The 21802-nt window shown below is 41.4% G+C and overlaps 1 protein-coding gene across 1 annotated transcript in view; it reads left to right on the forward strand.

Moving 5' to 3' along the window:
* The window catches only part of adarb2 (adenosine deaminase RNA specific B2 (inactive)), a 207673-nt gene that overhangs the window by 23369 nt on the left and 162502 nt on the right, over nucleotides 1-21802 (forward strand). The gene's annotated exons all lie outside the window — the stretch shown is intronic.

Below are 21802 nucleotides of genomic sequence, written 5' to 3' on the forward strand. Positions count from 1 at the left end.
GCTGAATCAAGCATGTAGTGACCTCTTGTGAATAAGGGAAAGAACTTAGCTTTTAAACCCCAGGTTTGGCACATTTAAGGCACTTTCTCATTTGCCTTCATTACTCAGACCCAGAAACCACATCCATATTTTATATACAGCGCAGATCCTGCAAACCGGGCGATGTCAGTCAAAAGTTTAACTGTGAGTATAAACAGGAAGTAAATGTGGAAAATGTGAACTTTCCTACCTCATAGCCAATAGTGCTGGCTAGCTAACCTGAGGAAAAATACATTTTTAAATTGTTTTATTCAATATTCTTATTAAATGCAACATCAAATAATGAATCATTAAAGTGTGAATAAGATGAGCAGGCTCAGTCCATTATGTCTAAATTAATAATGGATGTTTCACAGCGGAGAACAAATAAAATGGACTCCTCCGTGGAGCTAATCTAGATAAATCAATATGATGAATTTAAACTTTTCACGACGATGAAAAAAATGCACGGCACCCCGCTTACAAAAGTCAAAGCAACCACCGACACGTGTGCTGATATCTTTGCAAGAAAATGATTTTAATTTCGGTTGAACAAGGTGTCCTAATCCCGCACTGTAAGTAACTCTCCATTGCAAATCAGAGATCAAATTTACTTTTATTCTATTCATTTCCTCCGTCCCTTTCTCCTTTGCTGTCTTTCACTGATAAGCTCCCCTCACCACTGAACACAATGGCTCCATTGTACTAAACCACAGAGCTGATAATGTTTCCTGACATTAAGGGCAATGATTTTAGTTCTTATTCATAGAGACATTTTGATTGGAATGTAGACTCACAAAGAGCGCCATAATATTCAATGCATTCAGAAATTAAGGAATCCAATATTAAACACAATCGCCATTGACTCCCAGAGTATTTTATTAGCCTGTATGTCAGGAGATGTTTGGTTTCCAGATAGCAAAAAATGAAGACTAATACAGCAATAACATTAGGGAGGCATTCTTTTATGATGAGCTCCTTTTACTCACATGTTTTGGGCAGTGCGTATCAAATCAATACATGGAGCTTTCGGAAAACTTTGGCAATTTGAATCCTACTCAGGCAATCTATCTACAGCAGCAGACAGACTGAGAATTCCCAATGTCATTTACTTCCTGTGAAGTAAAAACTCAATTGTTTTCCCCCCTCTTTTTATGTATAATAATATTCATATTCCCCTGAACGCTGACCCGCGAAAAAGGGGCTATTTCAGAGCTGTCAGTGCAATGTCTTTATCTTCACTCTCCAAATGTTGGGGTCAGCCAAGACTTGACGCTCTGCAGACAATTCTTCCAAAGACCTAATGTGATTAATGGGTGTCACTTAAGAAGGGTGGGGTGAGGTTGAAAAAAGAAAAAGTAATTCAAAGGAGATTGTTGCTGAAGAAAAGGTGCATTGGCGGCAGTTCATCAGCACGAATTTAGACCCCCTGGCTGTAGCTATGTGCTGCAAAATGAAATGTTCAATGTCACTTTCAGATTTGAAATATGGCTGGGTAAAGCAACCTTGGAATGAGGTGTGGGCCAGCAGTTTGCAGCTAGCAATTAACACTGTTTGTGATGGTAATTGTTAACAGAGTAGGGCATAGTTAGCTCAATTCATGATATCGTTTACCTGGTCACATGCATTCTTGTGCAATGCATTACCTCCATTTGCTGGTCTCTTCACAAGCAGCAGGGAGACCGTGTGAAAAGGCAGTTTCTTGTCACTGCTGCCCTTCCTGGTGCTCCTCTTTCATTCTGCTGACCAGCTTTCCATTAACGTCTCCGGAAAAAAGGAAGAGGACATCCAAAAGCCTGCTTCACGCATGCTGTTAAGCATTTGCTTATCTCGCTTCTAAATCATATTCACAGCTGGAGCTGGATTTCTTATTCAGCTGTAAAAAAAACAAACAAACAAACAAAAATAAACCCAACTTGTGACAAAAACGCTACTTCCTCTCCTCATACTGACATCACTTGAAACCTGTTTTCAGATGGATGTCGCTTATCAGAATGTCCACCTGTTTCATGCATCTGCTTCTTGGGGGAATGTGCACCCACAAAGCAGATCTAAAGCCATCAGATGTGACTGATTCTCACACCTGAATATAAATTGGAACTTTATTATTGGGCAGAGTCATTTTTAAGCATAGGCAAGCTCGCCTATGGTTCCACTAATTAAGGGATGCGAGATAGAAAGAAGGGAAAGAAATGTTTAATTTCAGATCAAATTAATTTGGTGAATTTTGTGAATGTGACACAAAATGTGTCTCGTTCACAAAATGTAGATGGGGACACTTTTCACACCTGATGCTCACTATTTGTGGATTAATGCTTAAAATTATGCGTGTTGCTTATCTTTCAAGCAAATATCATCTCATAAGAATCTCAGCCTGGAAATTAATAAGCAGCTGCGTGCACAGATGTGTCTTCCAGTTAAGATCATCATACACACAAAAAAATAAAGGTAAATTTTTGTACCCAAAAGGTACTTTTATCAGGAAAGTTCCCTCTAAGTACAGAGATGGACCCTTGGGGTGATTTACTGTGGACCATCAGAGGTACAAAATCACTTGTCAGAGCAAATGGTACAAAAGTGTACCAGTAAAAGTCAGTGTTGGGTGGGGTGTTTCCTCCCAGATCACAAAAAAAGGCACCAGAAATGTAAAATGGCGGACTATCCGGTTTTATGCAGCCTGTCCACCGAAGAACTTATTCAAAAAATATCTAAAGCTGGAATAAAAATGAATGAAGACGAGGCAAGAAGATTCAGTGGTAAGTAACCTGACCTATTCATGTTCATGGTCTAACTCAGTCACCATTCATTTAAAATTTAAGACTAACATGCTAACAGTACCTAGCATGTTATGTGCACAGGGCATTACCCAACTTCTCTGCAATTTCAGAATATTAGTATTTTAGTGAAGTACTGTCACAAGAGCTAAGTAATTCCATCTTTTTTTGTTTAAGTACTTTATTTGGGGTTTGTATTAGCTGTGCGGTCTCCTTTAAAGCTCCCTTCAGCTCAGCTACACCATCTATCCTAAAAAAAAAAAAACTCAGCCAAATTCACTTGAACTAGAAGCTGCATTTCTAGCTTTTGTTATTTTGGTTAGATTTCAATTACTTGTTGCCTTTAACAATAATAATTGATAATGTGTTTGTGTATATTGATGAGGTTGACAGAATTTAACATATTTAAAGTTGTATTACTTAATATTTTAAACTTGTAACTTAGCACTAAGGTCTTTAAATTATTTTACATAAATTAATTGGAACAATGTCTTTTGCTGCTTGGTTATTTATTTATTTTTGTAATTTATATAGAAAGATGCTGCTACACCCTATCCAACCATTCAACTTATGGATAATAAGTGGAAGACGGTGATGACCAGTGCTGGGCCCAGTCTGGTGAAAGTAAAGTAGATGTATGCCACTGCACGGGCCTAGGTGAAGCCTTTATAACAGCCTTCAGTATATACTTTGTTTTCAACATTTCATTCTTCTCTCTTCTATTCAGTTCTTGTTTTAAACTCAATGAACTGATTTTAAATTATACATTTTGATAAATAAAGAATATTTTTGTGAATCTAAGGGTTTGTTTTTGTCTCTCAAAAGGTACCATTAGCCATGTCGCTCCAGCTGTACCTCATTGGGTACATAATTTGTACCTTTGTAATGGGTACAGTTTTGTACCTGTACATAAAGGCACATATTTGTCACCAGAGGTACAGAAATGTTCTTTTAAAGGTACAGACAATTAGGTACAAAATTGTTCCTAGATTTAGAGGTACAATGTTGTACTCCACTAGGGTACAGCTGGAGCGACAAAGCCTTCGTACCTTTTTAGGTCCATTCTCATCCCTCTGTTTCTTAGTGTGTAAGACAGCGTGGTTAACAATGATCTTCATCCTTAAATAAGAATGAAAGCCATCGATGGTGCTTAGGCAGCCCTCTAATATATTTCCACCCTGTCACATGTCACTCGGCGGTATCCTTGAATCAAATTTGTAGCTGCTTCAATCGCACTCCTCAAAGGTGACATATGTATAACTCTGAACCCCAGTTCGTGGCACTGGCGGGTATTTTGCCAGTTGTCACTACAAGTCACTGTATTTCAGAGTCATGCAGCTTAGCAGCCATCTTGCATCAAAGAGAGAGTCCTAACTTTTATGTCAGTGGTCACTGGAACATAAAAATCACATGAAATCACCAGTTAAAGTTATAAAGAAGTAAAAAAAAAAAAAAAAAGAGTTTGACTTTGCCACAGAATATGTTTTAAAAAGGGGTTTTACTCATACAATGCAAGCACAAAACACAACAACATCATTGGCTTAAATAGATTTCCCCTTTTTGGAGTGTTGATTGGATCTTCGGGGGCAGGGGCAGTACTACTTCCATCTTTAGCATCCAGGTGATTTCTATTCCGAAGTGCCCTGTTTCAGACTCACATCTGATTGGCTGCCACATCGCTGCCATCCTCTTCTAGTGTTTACACTTGCGGATTTGCTGCTCTTGGTGCTCAGAGGTTTAATCCCACTGACTCTGTTAAACTCCCAAAATGTCCTTCGCACCACCGTGAGATCGACAATCGGAACGTTTCCTGTACACGGTTGTCGTGCTAACGCTTTTCACTAAAACAGTGAACATCAGCATTATAACTGCTTAGCGTGGGCTTGTTAGCATTTTGTTTGTGGCCAATGGTATTATTCAGATGAAACGCATCATTTTAGCTAGAATTTGCCTCCTTCACAAATTTAATAAACACAGAATGAGAAATTATTACAATTTAAAAGTTATGCAGGGTGAATGTGATAGGGCCTTCCAGTTTGGGGAAGGCCTATCAAACTCCCTGCAACAGAACACACTAAGGGACAAATATAGAAGGAATGCTGTAAAACCCAGATATCATATAGCACGTCCCTGAATTGACTGACCAATTTATACACAGGTCTAAAAGTTAGAAAAGATCAGAAGTACTGCAATTCACTATCACAGCAATTCTGCTTTTAGCTAATAAATTTGCAGAATAAAGGCAGAAATGCACATCTTAGGCATTACAGCCTGTTTACACCCTCTCACATGCTCATTATTTGCACAGTGCGGATGCGGCACGCGGTACGCGAGTGCACCCTGACTTATAAGTGCTGCTGGATTAGAGTCTGAGGAGCAAACCGGCTGTGGAAGGGAGATGAAGGTGTGTGTGTGTGAGTCTCCCAGTCGCCCGCCTTGTGAGGAGCCTGAGCACCTGATAAGACCACAGCCACCTAATCCTCCCCACCTTCACTACTTCCACCCCATTGCCTGGAAAAAAAAAAAAAAAAAAAATCAGTAAAGCTTAAAGTCAATACTCACCCCGAGACTGATGATGGGCCTCCAAAAGCTTCCAGTTCCACTGTGTTAACTGGGAGGGTTGATAAGCAGGTTAACTTGCTCTCATTAAATTCCTGTTATTTCCATCAAGTGGCATCATTGTTTCATTTGACACGTTTTAAAACCGCAACATTCTCATTCGTGTTTGTTTCCTCTTTATGAAAAGGTTTCGTGAGATTGGGGGAGAAGAGTGTCACATCTTAAAGGCAACAACGCTAAGTGAATGCTCCAAACAGTGCTTAAAAAAACTGCTAAGACGTCAAAGCAAGCAGTGGAAATAGCAGATATTTGCGACTCAGATTGGGTTGTCGAACAGTACCACGAGCTGAAGACGTCTCGAGAGGCATAACAGCTTTCATTCCTCCTGCAGAGATGTCTCAAGGCTAAAGAACTGCTGAATGTTGACACGAACTGGTTCTCAGCTGAGAGTCATGAAAAACAACTGGTAATTGCAGCATTTTGATTAGAGCACAACACATGTATTACCATGGAGACAACCTTACCTGAACACCGAGAGAGTGTGGTATATTAATTATTCTAATAATGAAGACAGCACAAGGGGGAAAAAGGAGAGAGGGATCACAGTTGGTGCAGGAAAAGAACTCTGAGAGGAAACCAACTGTTTCTTAATTTTTAAGACAGCCATATTCCAGCAAATACATATATTTATTTATATATTATAAAAAAATCAAAAGTGCAGAAAATGAATGTCTGAGCAGTGCACTGATTGGCCTCCTTATCTTAGATTGCAGGTGCCTGATTTGATGATGGAAAAAGAGGAGCCGTTGCCACGTGTTTGCTGTAATCACAATTTAAATCTAACTCTTTAATCCATAGATATGACATCAAACTAATGCCAAGTGTTTGGCAAAATAAGTCTCCTAAGTAAACACAGGAAGACCGGAACGTTCCATAACCTGCTTGGTGTTCATTTTGCACAAGCTGTCACATGCGGATATTTTTCCGTGCCCTGGTTTAACCTCAGCGTGTATTTCTAAAATGAGTTGCAGAACAGCACTCTCTTTTTCTTTGCATTGCTCAGCGTTGAAGGGCCACTCCACTGGTTTTTATTCACAAGCTTGTTACGAGTGCAACCCTGATGATGTCACCGTTGAGGTTTTTTAGTTTACTGTCAGATTTTCTTAAAAAACATGGCCTTTTGTTGTGCAGTGGGATGGAGCAATGTTGTTAAGAAGAACTGGCTGTTTTCCAGGCCGGGCGTGTGACAAAATATGCATTGTGGGATTTTTTTTTTTTTTTTAATAGCACATCTGCCAAAAAAAAACCAAAAAACATCTCAGCTTCATCTACTGCAGTTTTTTTTTAAATCAGTTTCTTGTGAGTTTTTCTGTGCAAGAAATCAGTGAGTGCCCCTTTAAGTGAATTATAGTGATTACAGAGAAAATTTTCACACACCTCGTTATGCCACCTCTCAAGATCAATATCGATAAATCTGAGGTAACCTTTTAATTGACTGTGTTCTGGACTGATTTTCCACTTTAGCTAAAAGGCCGTTAATGACTTAGTTGACAGAAGCAAACATTTCTTGCTACTAGCTTCTTAAACAAGAGTCCAGCTCCATAACACACTTCATTTAGCTTTCTTTGAGTTTACGTCTAAACAAAATGAGCTCTTTTTAAAGGTACAGTGTGCAAAATCTCATCACTAGATGTCAGTAGATTGCAGACTGCGGTCACCTGAGTTCTGTTTTCTTACTCCTCCCAATTCAAGTGCATAATCGTAGCTACAGTCGCCGCTGAAGGACAAACAACTCCGGCCACGTTTCATCTGTAGCGAGTGCACGGTGTCAGCCCGCTGTTTGCCTCACCTGCCAATATGTGTCCACGTTTATTTACTCTGGAGGAAGCTTTAAAACTTTGTGAAAGGAGACTGATGAGTTGATGAGTCAATGAAGCTCACTTGTGACCAATGATAGCAACACTGAGGTGAGCTGTTGAGGCTGTGCTGAACTTTTCTGTTGGTAAGCGCTGCTGTTATGGCCGCTGTGAGCCGGCGTTAGTGAAACTCTCTTTGAAGTGGATCTAAAACTTAGTGAATAAACTCTCATATGATGTAAGAATGTAATCAAAGTGTTTATTGGAGGGAAGGTGTGATTTTTAGGACACTCGAGCCGAACATTAGCTGGCATAATGTTAGCTTATAACCAGCTGTTGTTGTTTAGCCGGCTCTTGTCAGCTGTGTAGACAATAAGTAATTGTGACAACATGAGGAGTTTTTTTATTCCACGTTTATGTACATTTTTGTGTGTTAGAGCCCTGATTTCAGTTCAGGAGATGAGATTTGGGGTGAGGAGGAGGAGGAGGTGGAAATGAGGGAGGAGAAAGAGATGATGAAAATATTCATGTCCAAATGTTAAATCGTCATATATAGTTTGAAAGAACTACTTGTGATCTTTAAAAGTGACTTACAAGGCGTACTATGTATGTGGCCGGTCTCTAGTCGCATACATGAAATGTGATTAGGCAGAACAGTGATGTCCGTCTCAGCCACTGTCTTCAAGATAACGGGCAACATGGCGGCTTCCACAAACTGGCACCCACCCCTATGTATTTTTAATGGATTAATTCTGTTCATGAGAACACACCAATTTGCTGGAAGACGTATTTACACACCACACAAAGTATATTTCTGAGTACAACATTTGTTTTTTTCCATTAAATAGCTCCAAAATGTTGATCTTGCCTGAACATCTGAGAAAGTCCAGTGATTCTTTTGCCTGTTTTTTTCCTCAGAACATTTTTTACAGATACAAAACAGCCAATTAATGCCCTTGTGTTTGTAGAGCCCTGATGCAGTAAATTCATAGGTTAGTTAGTGGATCTTTGAATCCATCATTTGATGACCTTGCTGTACACGTGTGTACACATGCACTTTCCTCTACCCTGTACCTCCGTCCCACTCAGCCTGTTTGCTGTTATCTGTGTATTTTCCAGCCCCCCTGCCAGCACACCTTCATTACTGCCCTAGATAGTGGCATTGGCAACTTGTCACTTATATTGATTTCTCTTAAACTGCAATTTACATGGATATTTGTGGGCGTCCTGAGGGCAGGCTGCAGCCTGGCGGACGGCCCCGGCACCCTCTCTCTCGTTCTTTCTCCCTCTCTTTCTCCATGCCCCTGAGGCTGGGAGGAAATGTTTCCACCCAAACAACAAAGCCTCAAAGTGACTTTTCAATCTGACATCAGCAAACGTGTCGTGCTGGTTTTTCAGCAAAAGCGCTGCTTTTTCTTTTTCTTATCATGAAAACTAAAGCGGCTGGGACCCTGTGAAGGTAAAGGGGATCTTTTGGGGGGGGGAAATCAAGGCAACAGCAGGCCAGCTTTTTTGTTAGGTTTTAAATATCACACTCTTTTCTTTATTCACCGAGTGTATAAAAAACACACACACACAGAGAAAAGAAACAGCTATACAAGCTTAATGCATTCTTGATTAGAGCTTAACAAACCCACATTTGTTCCAAGCTCCTGAATGTGTCCGGCAGTACTATAGCGCCTCCTCCCAACGCACACCTGACCTTCTGCTGCAGAGGCCGGGGGAATAAAACAATTACCTGCAGCTAGGAAAACCACAAATGCTTTGTGAAAGCCTTCACACTGCGCTTTCACACAAAAATGCCAAAATGTCACAATCTTCAAACTTCATGGATACAACACACCGTTAAGAGTTTTTGCCATGTGTGATGAAGGTCACCTGCAAAATTCAAACAGGATTTTCAGAATAAAAGTAGTTTCGTAAGACGTGTTTGGAAAATTGTGTGTAAAGAAAGAAAGAAAAAAAAGTCTAATAAAGATGCCTTTGAAAAGACAGCTGAGCATTATGCATCTGAGAATAATCTTCCTTTGTAGACATCTATGACTTTAGACCACAGAGAGGGAATTTATTTCAGAACATTAATCCCACGAGAAAATTGCAAATCCTAAATCCTATGAGACAAACAACTGTACAAGGAGAGAAAGGAGACGGACTCATCCAAAATGCCAGCCTCTTCTTTGAGCCTCAAGTTAGTGGTGATTGGGTTTGCAGCAGGGTGGCATACAGTACAGAGAATATGGAAGCACAAGACCGTATTCAGTACTTTGATGCTGGTAAACATCTGCTTCAGCAAGGATCCCTTCCGGGCTGACCTTTGACCCCCCCCTCCCCCTCCCACACACACACACACACACACATACACACACACCAGTTTCCCTGTTCGAAAAGTGAAGTAAAAGTGCGCGGAATGAGACAAAACATTTAGAAAAGCAGCGGGTGAAGAAAGGGTGTGAGCTGGTGGGTGTCGCTGGTGATGTCACACCTCCCAGACAGCCCGGATTGGACCCTAATTAGAAAGCTCGGCAGCAAATAGATAGGCGTCCTGCATGATTGAATTCAAAGTGGCTGATGCCAAAATTTCTGCAGAGGCGAGGCAAAACTGCCTGAGAGGAGCGGAGTAGACAGGGTGCCGGTATCAGTGCTGCTGAGAGCTGCCACGCTGCGCTGCAAACAGTCTCTCTGTGAGCTGGAGGCGAGCTGGAGTTTCTGAGGTGATACAGGAACAGCGAGACGCGACCCCCCTCCCTGGTTTGAAGGGATAAAAAAAAAGAAGAAGAAGAAGAAGAAGAGGAAGAGCCGAAAATATAGTCCGAGTGTGCGTCAAAGCCGAGGACGCTGCGTTATCAGAGAGCAACGGAGGCTGACGCTAGACAAGTACAAAGGAGAATCGAGCCGCCGAGTTCAAGTTATTTCTGCGCTTCGCTCCAAAGGCTGCGCTGATGGCATCCGTACTTGGAAACAACAGCCGCGCGTCGGGGGCTCAGGGCGGCCAGGTGAAATGCAAGCTGAGAAGGAGGAGGAGGAGGCGATCTAAGAGGAAAGGTAAAAACTTTACAGCACTTGTTTCCTTTTCGTGATTTTTCTCTCCAGAGGTCGTGCGCACCTTGGCGGGGCATCGGAGCGCACGGCGGCAGCCCGGTCGAGTCTGCACCCTGGCGCTGCTCTGTTGCGCTGCGCTCCGCGGCGGCTTTGGATTGTGCATATTTGAGATGTGACAATGAAGAAGATCATATTTCTCTTTAGGACGGAAACAGCGTAAACAGTAGCAGCCGCTTTAAATGACGCATCGTCTTCTCTCCTGTAAAGTTTAGTTGCTGCTGCGTTTATTGTCCTCACAGAGCCTTCATTGTGTCTCTCACCGAACAGAGAATAAAACTATTAATTCGCTTTTATGCAGGTTTAAATGCGCTCTCGTGCTTGCTTTCACTATTTAGCACTGATTTTTTTTTTTTTTTAATTAAAGCACCGATTAGGACATGAATCCCGTTTCACTTCTTCACTGATTTCTTCCACAATTTTAATTAGATTACCATATCAGTTTCTGTTAGCAAGTTTAAATATTAAAAAAATGTAGCATAATTAAACAGCAGCATCCTCTACACTACGATGCACTGTAATATCCTGTAATATATTCCCTATAATTCCTTTTTTTTTTTTTGTCTCATTTAAACAGAATTTTTACCCCATCAGAGGTTTAAACTGCAGTGCTGTGCTGCTATACTGAGAAGCCTCCAAGTTTCAGAATCAGTTATGGGCCTGCAACAGGGAGACAAAGGAGCAGGAGAATGCAATTATTTTGTCTAATCCTTCAAAATAACTTTGTCTTAATATTTTTTTTATTTGTGCCTGTTTCTAATTCCAATCTTCTCACCTCCTGTACGGAGCCCCTAATGAAGAAGTCAGTGGATTAACAATTGGAGGCAAACTGTAAAATAGCCAATTATATGTGTAATGAAAACAGAAAAGCATGCTGATTTCCACTGACTGAAACATAATAACAGTGAGTTTTTCCCCCCTAAGGCTCAGCGTCTGTCCCTGTAGCCGTATTGTAATGGATGCTGACAGGGTTCATGGTAAACAAATCCCTTGTGTGGTTGAATGCCCTGCATCCTTTCTGCCAGTGAGCTTCTTACCTTTGTGAAATATTATGTATATGATGCAAAATAAAAAATATATATATAATACAATTCACAGCACTCTGGCTGATGAAACATTTTCACCTCAGCACCTCTCAGTTTGAGAGGGTGTGTATTTTAAAAATGGTCACAAGTGAAAACGCAGCGTTGCTTGCTCTTAATATTAATCCGTGATTGCTGAGTAATTTTACCCCAAACTTCCTTCATGCTGCACTTCACAGAGGGGGGAGGAAAAAAAAGCTGCAAAGTGACATTTAAAAAAAGATCAAGAAAGAAGTTATTTTAATATGTCAGTGAATGCTTTGATTCTTTAAAAAGAAAAAAGAAAAAGAAAAATCTTGCTGATTATTTCCTCAGGTATTCTTATTTGTCTAATTAACACTAAACTGAATCATGGAGCACTTGTTTGCTCCGGCACAGGCCACAAACTCTTCCCTTTTTTTTCCCCTCATTTTCTTGCCCGCTCCATAAAAGGGGAGGAAGATTTAAATGAAACAGCGTATTTATTTTTATTTATTTATACGCATAACAGATGATAACACGACCGTTTGTGTTGTTTATGCTCGAAGATACTGACGTGCCACCCCATTGCATTGTGGAATATGGATGAACGCTCGGAGCGTGTTGACGTATCCGACTGCAATTGAATGCATAACGAGCTTTCATAAACACTTTGCACTTGTCATCAAACTACAAACAGACAACTGCATCTCATTTCCATAACCTCTTGATTTTTAATAGCCCAAGTAATTGAGACAAGGGAGACAATACATAAAATATAGTGCTGAGGCAAATGTATTTACATAATGGAAACGACAGAATTGGTTCCACAACATTAAGCATTGCATATGAGTATCACACAAACGCGCGCACATTAGCTGACAGGCCCCTCTCCGCGTGTTTCCGAGCGGCTAATTTATCAGCACTGCTGATTCATTCTGATAACACGGGACATTGGGGGCCGGTTCAGGGCCCGGCTGTAAATGAACTGTGGCTTTGGGACGTGCCGATGGCCGCTGCCTCGTCCTCAGCTGCAGGAGATGGAGTCCTGCAGTCACATCTGCTCTGCCTGTCTGACGGGTAATATTTATTTGAACGCTCCTTAAACTGTCAAAATAAAAGCACAGTTTCAGACTGAAGGATCCCCCAGCCCCACCCAAACCCCATCCTCTTGAAAAATTGAGCAAAGCTGGACTGACCATTTATTTATTTATTTTCTTGCTTATCGTTGTCATCCTGCATCTCAAATGCCAACTGAGCATCATCTTGAGATTTCCACACAATTATGTTTATGGATCTTAAAGAAGAAGAAAAAAATCACTGAGGGATTATTTCGTGGCATTTGTGGCTTAATCCCTTGAAAAGGCTGCAGATTATTTGTAGATGGACTCACTAAAACCTGCGTGTGTATTCAAAAGGTTGTAAGCAGATTCTGCAGCTTCGATTAATTTCTTTTCCACCAGACTCCTGTTTTTTTTTTTTTGTTTTTTTTTTTTGTGGGCATTTGCTCATTTTTGGATGGGCAGGATAAATAAGTACAGAGTAAAGATTACAGTTTGGAGATGCATTTTCTCGCGTCTTTTAGCAGCCGGGCCCCGTTCCTGCTCACAATTCCTAGAAATCACACACCTTACTGAATCCGTCAGCTTCTTTCTCAGCTGCTGTTTGACAGCCGCCGCCTCCTCCTCAGATTGTTCTGGTTCCAGCACTCCTGTCAGCTCGGTGTTGTGTGGATGTACACCTCACTCGCTTTTTTTCCCCCCTGTCCCTTAAGAACAGTGTTTGAGCAGAGTCCTCGCTCTCAGATGGACTCGTGGACATACTGTGGATCTGCCTCTTAATTAGTCACAGCCGTGAGCTTTGGGTCCCTGAAGGGACGTCAGTTGCACAAATAAAATCACATATATCTGGGTGAACGAAGCACCTCCCTGATTTTTGACAGAGCTGTCTGTTGAGTCTTGCCTGTCAGTCATCTGTACGACGTGACCTTGTTAAACTGCGGCATATGTGCGACTTATTCCCGCTCTCTTATCCACAGTGTGCCTTTCTTATGAACAAAAATAAGCACCGCAGAGATTTATTGGCCAACATTATTTTTTTTTTACAGCCACACTTATCACCCTGCACTCACAGTACAGTATATCAGCGTATCATCAAGAGCGCCGAGGGGGAAATGTGAAAAACACAGAGTGTAACATAATTTATATAGCAATTACTGTTTACGCTCTCCTTCCTGGTGAGCTGGCGGCGGCAGACGGGTCGAGTGTGGGCTGCCATGGTGGCGATGAAAGTTGAGGCGGGGGCGGGACAGAGGGCTTTCACACATTTGAACCTCTCTGTTCTGGAGAGGCGAGAGTAAACATTAGCTGGGCGGATGAGTCGATCAACATTAACCCCCCCAGTGATGCTCTCTGACTGGCTGACGTCCCGCCAAGCAGAGGAAGGGAAGAGTGAGCGGAAATTCTGGCTGTGCTGTATCATCTCGCTTCCCTCTCAGCACTGATGGCGGTGATGAAGGCGGCACTGAGGTGAGGGCAAAGGTCAAGATGGGGAACGCGTGCACTGGTTTAATCAGGCAAACCGGGGTTTTAAGTGTTGCTATTGGCTGACGGTGCCTGTCGCTGTTGGATGAAAACCAAAGTGTCATGTATTTGGGATGTATGTATTTGGAAATTACCAAAATATCTCAAAGTTTAAAGAAGATGTGTTGTGATGGTTGTGTTAGCAGTATTTGAAAATCCATATACAGCAAACAAAATACACACAAAACAGCTTTGCTTTAATCGAATTGTGTAACCACGTTACCTCCCTGTCTGTTAGTTTGTCATAGATATAGTTAGCATGTGTATACCTGCACACATTTTGCGTTAATTGCATTGCCGGAAACAGGAGTGTTTGTAGCTGTGATTTGCTGCACTGTCCTTAAGGTCTTTACCGTTTTTGACTGACATCTTAAAGTGATGCTTTTTTGACTTGTACTGATATTCCAAATTTGCACCGTGGAGGTTTCGTCTGTAACTGTTCATTTTTTATGTGTTGTTTACATTTTGCCGCTACAAGCAACATCCCCACTTTAATTCCAGCTGCATGGACACACGCTGAATGTCATGTCCATTTTTCTCCTGTCATTTCCTGTTTGTCTCCCTACCAGCATCTGTCAAATAAGCCCCTCCTCTCTCCCACCATTTTATTTTGAAAGACATGAATTATATTTAAAGAAAATGTACATTGAGAACACAGGTCCTTTCTAAAATAGACTCCAGTATGCTTGTGCTGTCTCTTTGTGGATGAATGATAGCGCCAATAAAAAGGCTCGATGTGAGTAACAATAGAAAAAAAAAAAAGTAGTCATAATGCTCAATAGCAAATCTCACTGAAAAATGATTACAATTAAATTACAGTAGTGGAAATGATCCAAATATGCCAAAGCTGTAGTGAAGCGTGAGAGAGACCTTTAAGGAGGATGATGGTGTCGTTTTATTCATCCACAAGATTATTTTTAATCCAACTTGTACAGTAATATGAGTGTAACAGGCCCCGTGACGCACACATGCATGGTAACAGGTACAGTATGGGCTCTGCATGGGCTTACATTTACCTGCAGAATCCACTGATAAATAAACTCACACAGCAGTCACGCAGAGAGGACCCAAGTGAAGGCACATGCTGCTGCAAATTGTCACCACCACCAGTTTCCTGATGTGGGTTCATCCTCATCAGGGGTGGGACGGTTTCTGTTTGAGGAAGGCAGGAGTTATTGATGCTGGTTCCCATGTTGGGACAGCCCAATGTCACACAGTGTGTATGTGTGTGTGTGTGTGTGTGTCAGAGGGAGAGAGAGATGCATTTCACAGATGAAAAGCAGTGTTTTTATTCCGGAAACACTTCTGTCACATTTGTTTGTGTTTGTGCTGATAACCGCATTAAGAGCTGCAGCAGAAACACCGCTGGCATTTGTGAGGTTAATGAAGGTCAGCGCCGATGGAGACGGCGCGGTGTTCCTCGATGTGCGCGTGCATGGCTCTGTGAATTTACAGGCACTTCCTGATTAAGGGTAGCGGCGGAGGAGTCTGCGTTTTAGGACACGGCGTCCTCTAACTGACTGAGCATTTAGCTGGGGGGTGGGGGTGGGGGGTTATTACTACTCACTGTGGTCTCTTGAGAACAGCTGATAAAATGACCAAGGAAAAGGAATAGCACAACTTTAGTACATTAGCATAATTAGTAATTATCTGGTAATAGTCCCTCTTGGCTTTTTGGAGCTTGGCAGTGAGAAATTGTACTTAAAGTTCAGGCCCAGAAAACAAATTTCATGCTGAAATGTCTCCGCAGCACACAAAGTGCAAGAGCTGCCTCAGTCAGGCTGTGGAGGGAATGAATCAGAGTAAGTATCAAAAGCACAGATGCAGATTTAAAAAATGCAGAAGGTGACACTTAAGTTAATTAGCCTGTTGTTTGTTGACCCCCACAGTTGGAAAGATAAGGGTATTACATTGCAAATAACTTGTTGCACTTGTTGCTATGACAACAAAAACACAGTTTAATTGAGTTAGTCACGTGTTACGCTCCATCAGTCTGTCCACAAGAGCTTTCACAACAATGACTACTTTGGTGGAGACATTTGAGAGCCGGTTACACTGCGTGCCACTGATGCGCGTGTGCTGCTCTGATGGAAGTTATGCTCCAGAGTGATGCCTCGGTGTGTTAATTTGTTTGCGTGCGCGCGTGAGTGTTTATTAGCATAGCTCCACACCGCGTGTGTGTCCTCATTGTGTGTGTGTGTGTGTGTGTGTGCGCGCACGCAGGACGTGCTGCCATTTGCAGGGAGATGTCAGTCTTCATAAACGCAGATGTAGAGCGGCGAGTCGGCAGCATTATCGCTTCCTGTCAGCGTTTGTGCGTCTGCAGTCTACTGAGGGACGCAACATGAAGAGAGAGAGCTTGGATGTCTCGTAGCAACCAGATGTGAGCGGCAACATCAGCCGAGTAATGGTGTAGCTGTTGTGGAACTTTTGAGATGCAGATCAATGGAAAAATCCATTGATCTGCATCGATGCTGATGTTGATGGGAGCAACAAGCTGGTTTGTCAGTAACAGTAGGACTTACCATTTAAAGGAACAGTTCAAACCTTTTTTCTTCCCTTTGTTTTTGTGCTTTGGATGTTTTTTCTGTTTATTTTGGCTGTAAAATAAAGAAAAAGGCTCCCACAGTTTCCCAAAGCGCAATATAATATTGTTAAGTATCTTGGTTTTCCTAACCAGAATTCCAAAGAGGCAAATGGATTTAGACTGCAACAATGCACAATGAAAAAAACAGGATTAAAGAGTCACAGTTTTAAATGTGGATCCATTAATAATATGTCATTTATTTTCTGCCTCTTCTTTGAAGCAATTTCTTTTTCTTTGCTCTTAACATGTGGGCGTGTCTTATTTTTCTGTTTTCAGGTGGATATTGTGGAGGTTGTAGCTGAGAAGGAAACAAACAAAAAAAAAAACCCAGTCCAGATACCGGTTTGATTTTGGTTGTCGGGAATGAGAACGCCACCAATGAAATCTCTCATTTTCAGCTTCTTTCCATGGTAAACATTTGATTTGATCAAAATCTTCAACATTTTGCTATCAATTAAACATCTTTGATGTGAATTTCTAGCTAATGGGGAATAATAGTATAATACAATATAATACTATTAACTTTTTCATTCAATAGAACCTGCAGGTATTGTTCAGACAGCATGCAGCTCTAACAACCTTCACAGCTGTATGGAAAGCTATTTTTATCAACTCTTCTCATCTTATCTGGATTTTGGCAGCTGGACTTTGGAAAGATTTGAGTGTAAAAGGGGAGGTGTAAAAATGCAAAAAAACTGCATTTCTAACAGTGAAATCACGCGCTTGATTTACTCCAAATGTCAAATAAAATGCACTTTTCATGCTTGTTCTTGCATTGTGACAGCCAAAGTCAAACTGAAACGGTGGCGTGGTCTTGATATATTTCACTAAACCGAGTAAACTGGTAATTCCCAACTAGATTCAGTTACCTGAAAAATGTATTTCTTTTTTTATCATTATTATTATTTTAGCATGCCGTCAAGAATACCGCTCACATCGAATATGAAGTCCTGCCAATAGCGTGGAAGCACCCCACACATCATGGTGGCAAAACATTTCTCCAGTTTATGATCCTAATTAGCTCTAACTGTGCCATCATCCCTGAGTCATCATGCCTGGAGAGAGGCCAGATCATTTGACGGTCCACAGTTTCACGCTTTCTTCATCCCGCCTCTCCCTTTCTTCCTTTCTTTCATGTCTTCTTCTTTCAGTCTCTGTGTCTCTCTCCCTTCCCTGAAGCACGCACGCTGTTATTGTTGTCCTCCAGCTTGCATGGACGTATTCACGGCACGGTAGCTGCTGCTGTGAAAAGGGAAATATTTCGTAAGCAGAAAATAGCTGAAGAAGGTGCTAGAATTTGGGCTCCAAAATAAAAAAAAAAAGCTTTGTGCTGTTTTACCAACTCAGTGCAAAATACAGCAAGTCAGCCTTGAAATGTGTTCAGTCACCATTTGAGTGCATTTGAAAATTAAAAGTCACAAACACGTGAATGGCCTTTGTCAGCATCTGATCAGCTGGCAAAGCGTGCACTGTTGGCACCTCGGCCTTATGTCATGCTTCAGCCACACAACAGCACAGCTGCCTCGTGTTCTTTGCTGACATAGTAAAGTTAACACTGATACCCCACCTCATATGGAATAATGAAATTGGATGAAGCAGCTTAACCGCTTGCCGTCCCTTCCCTTGCCATCAGACTGGGTGCCTATTTGAGATAACGTTAATGAAGGGGACTTTAGCCAAGAATAGACACGTCTTGCTGCCGGAGTGGGGGAAACGGGAGACGAGGAGGGGTGGGGCACTAACAGCATTTATTTCCATTAATAAGATGGAGCGTTTTACAAGAGGACCTCTCCTGAGGGCTCTCTCCGGAGGTCGGAGGGAAAGCTACACCTTTTAACAACCTCCAAATGAGTTCTAAGCGGGTGCGTGGAGACACCATGCAGTGGGGTCTGTTCTCTCAGAAACTTGTCTTAACCTTGACATTACTTCACACAACTTGGCCTGAGACACTCAGTCACCATAATCACTGTCGTCCATCATTTGTAGGTTATTACTGTAACTCTGGGCAGCTATAAAGGCAAATTTGTTGCTACATCAGCATCTCAGTCTGAATTTTCTTCAAGGGCTCACATGAAACAAGTTTTCCTGTTGGATTTACTGCTTGATTATTTTTGGAACAACTGATTTTAGACATCAATAAACAAAAGCTAGCTTCTTGGATCTAGCTAGTAATTATCAGTTTTGCTGTAACTAGCTAAAATATCTAGTATTAGCGGCATGATTTTGGCTGAAAAACATTATAGACTGTCAGGTTTTAATGTTAATGTGTGCAAAAAAATTAAGGGCTGCAAAAAAAAAAGATGTGAAATATGAACGCAATGGCCACATCCATGATGTGCTAAAATACTGAGTCTAAAGCTGAACAGTGGTACAAAAAGTCAGTACTTGTTGAAACGGGAGGGTATTGGAATTTATAGCTGCATAGAAGGAAAATATTTTATTGTAATACACGGTTATGTTCAAGCTTTATTATTAAGCATTATTAAGCTAGCCGACGCCATCTTGGATGATGAGCGGCTGGCTGATGCGGCTGAACTGCAAACAGTCTGCGATTCATTAAAAACTAGCCCGAGATGCTAACTGAAGACAAAGTGTAGTTTTAGCCTTGACCTTGGATGTAGTAAGCAGGTGAACTGGATCAGCATTTTTAATCTTAAACAGTTTAATCCGTTTAATACAATCATGGCTGGTTTTTAAAGAAGAGAGAGGATTTTGCAAACAGTCCCTTGTTTCTTTATCTGCTTTTGTAATAACCCGAGGATGAGGCTATATATCCTTATTGGATTAGGGCATTATATGGAAAGTGGCAAGCATCATGGGAAACACTGTAGTATCTTTGTGTAGTAGAGAGGTCTAAATCATGAGCTCAGTCACTGTGCCTGTACACAGAATATTTTCTCCCACTGATATTTTTACTTCACTCAGCATGAGGGGTCAAGAGTGTTTATACAGTCCTTCCTCACTATGTAAATATATCTGATGGCAGTTGATTCATAGAAATGGTAAATGCACTCTTTTTGCAGAGAATATTAGATCCATGTAGCTGATGGAATTGCTTAATGGAAGATTAGAGCGCTGATAATGATGAGCGCATATGTGAACATCCTGGCTGATTCATTATTCTGCTCACATGCAACCATTAAATAACATTTTTCCCCCCCTCTTCGCCCTACAGTAAATCCCTCTCCCATCCATCGATTCCAGGATCCTTTAGGGGGCCCCTTGTAGGAGAGACCGACAAGCTTATCTTTTAAATCCTTTAAAAGGTATTTAGAAAAAAATCTTTGCCTGCATTAAGTGTGTCTGATGTTGTATCGCCACAGGGCCGGCCAAGTTAGAGTTTTAGACCTGCGGGCCGATCGGTGCAATATGCAAAATGATGTTTTCCAAGTTTCCTAACAGTCGCATGCTGTGCAGTTTATTTTTCCTTCTTGCTGCCCTGATTTTGATTTGTACAGCTTGACGTGGTGGAGCGTAATAGATGTGTTTGCATTTGCTCGAAAAACTTAGAGTTCCAATCACTCATCCATTACCTTTGATAGCTCAGAGAGTATTTGGCTTTGCCCAGATAAGGCCTGAGTATACATCCAGTCGGATTCAGTTGAATTGTTTGTACACACATGGCGTTTTGGCATTGGTCTGCTTGGATGGGCTTTGGCGTGATGGAGAATTTCATCCCCACCCCCTCCACTACCTCACTGACAGTGGTGCTTTGGGGCCGGAGCTGTTGGTGAAGGGTGTGTGGCACCTCAGGCTACGAATTTTGCCTTGCGTAAAGGACAAAGAGAGAGGATATCTCTGGGTTAAGAGTCCCCGAAATGCTGGCCCACATGGACCTACATACCCACCATTCTATATTTAGACATAAGGTATGCTGTGTAAGTCACTGAAAGAGGCAGTAAAACCAGTAAAAGCATCTTTATTTCAATGTTCAGCGGCCAGCTGTACACGAGCGGCTTGACCAGCCTTTTTCTTGAATTAATGATGAAAAATACAACATCTTTTTTTTTTTTTAAATCTTTTATCAATGCTAACAAATAAAGGTACAAGCAGCATGAATTATTCAGTAGGGTTTGTCTTCTATAACATTTCAGTGTGTGCTTTTTTTAAACGGGCATGTTCTGTTAGTCATTCAAGTTACAGCAGTTAAAGAATCATGTTAATTTACATAATTTATTGGCAGCTAAACTGCTATAAGTAAACATTTAGCACAGCTCTATGACAATGTTTATGGTGTACAGTATGCTATCCCAGAACATTGGAGGCTAAGCCCAAAACTTAGCAGTATTTAAAATGATGTGTCCCTTTTTTAGACTCACTTATACAAGCTGCAGGTATTGCTGCTACAAAGAGACTGGGTGGCTGCTATCAGCTTTCAGCAAAGTGTAGAAAAAAGATCTAGCAGTTTAGCTGCATTCAGACAGTATTTTAGCTTCTTCTTAATGTAGTTGTGTGTAGATTGCCCCATTTTCCCAGTGATTTCAGAGTAAAATGAATATAAGGTGTGAAACACTGTGCTCTTCCAAAAGGTACCAGTCAGGTCCCTCAACATCAAACCAGAAACTTTTCAACAGCAGAAACATGAGAAGCTTGATGTTGATGAAGTAGCCATCCTGAATTATATGTCATCAGTGCTTTGTTCAAATCTGAGAAGCCTGGTCTCATAGCTGCTCTTGTGTGGTTATGAACGATGACACATCTGAACTATGACAAACTGTGATAACTCTGTACCTGCCTGATCCTCTCCTCTTCTTCCCCAGTTGCTCGTTTTGGTGTCTCATCTTCATTCTCATTTTAATGTAACGATCAGGTCGTAAACATGCTATTTATTCATTTATTTTCAGAATGGCCTTCGCCAATCCTTTGAATGCGATCAAGCAACATAGATTAGGTTAAAGTTAAATATGAATGCTTTATTCAGGGGCTAAATAGGCATCAGTGCTCATTATTCCATATGGGCTGACAGTCACACAGCACAGTCAGCAACACTATTGGATGCCAGCCGGGCAAATATTCAGTGCAGCAGATGTACATCAATCAGCATGCTAGTGCTATTTATTATTTACTGCAGTGTAATCAGTGGATTCTGTGATTTCTTTATCCGATAACATCTATCTTTACAGCCTCATCCCTTCCTCTGTTGCTCTTTTTTCTCTTTCAAGTTTTCTTTTTCTCGCTCTCTCTGTGGAATACATGTTTCATTCCTCAAATCCGTTGCAGAGATGCTTCAGGGGGAAACGAATTAGACCAGTGGCTCTGATGCCCATTTTAGGGGAGCAAAAAAATTCCG

This window comes from Archocentrus centrarchus, chromosome 20, assembly GCF_007364275.1.
Source record: "Archocentrus centrarchus isolate MPI-CPG fArcCen1 chromosome 20, fArcCen1, whole genome shotgun sequence".
NCBI lineage: Eukaryota > Metazoa > Chordata > Actinopteri > Cichliformes > Cichlidae > Archocentrus > Archocentrus centrarchus.